At 67.2% G+C, this 366-nt stretch overlaps 1 protein-coding gene across 1 annotated transcript in view; it reads right to left on the bottom strand.

The window, feature by feature from the left end:
- Window positions 1–366, bottom strand: part of LOC102031516 (forkhead box protein O3-like) — a 34,334-nt gene that overhangs the window by 4,330 nt on the left and 29,638 nt on the right. The window lies entirely within an intron of this gene.

Below are 366 nucleotides of genomic sequence, written 5' to 3'. Positions count from 1 at the left end.
ACGCCTCCTTTGACCCCCCCCCCTGCTTGCAGCACCACTGCAGGGCTGGCCGTGTCTTGTGCCCACCCTGTGCCCCCCTGCCCGTCCCCCCTGTCCCCCTGTCACCCCTGCCTGTTCCTTCTGTCCCCCCTGCCTGTCCCCATGGCTCAGCCCCTCACTGCTAACCCGGCCCCACAGCCCCCAGTGCCCAAACCCCAAACAGCACCAAGGGCATCAGTCCGGGCTCACAGCTAGAGGTGACACCCAGCCCACGCTAGGGGTGGCACCCAACCTGTGACAGGGGTGACACACAACCCCTTCTAGAGGTGACACCCAGCCCGTGCCAGGGGTGGCACCCAGCCTGTGACAGGGGTGACAACTGCACCG

This window comes from Geospiza fortis, unplaced genomic scaffold (genome assembly GCF_000277835.1).
Source record: "Geospiza fortis unplaced genomic scaffold, GeoFor_1.0 scaffold115, whole genome shotgun sequence".
NCBI lineage: Eukaryota > Metazoa > Chordata > Aves > Passeriformes > Thraupidae > Geospiza > Geospiza fortis.
Note: the sequence above shows the minus strand (reverse complement) of the source record. Positions and strands in the feature narration are given on the sequence as shown.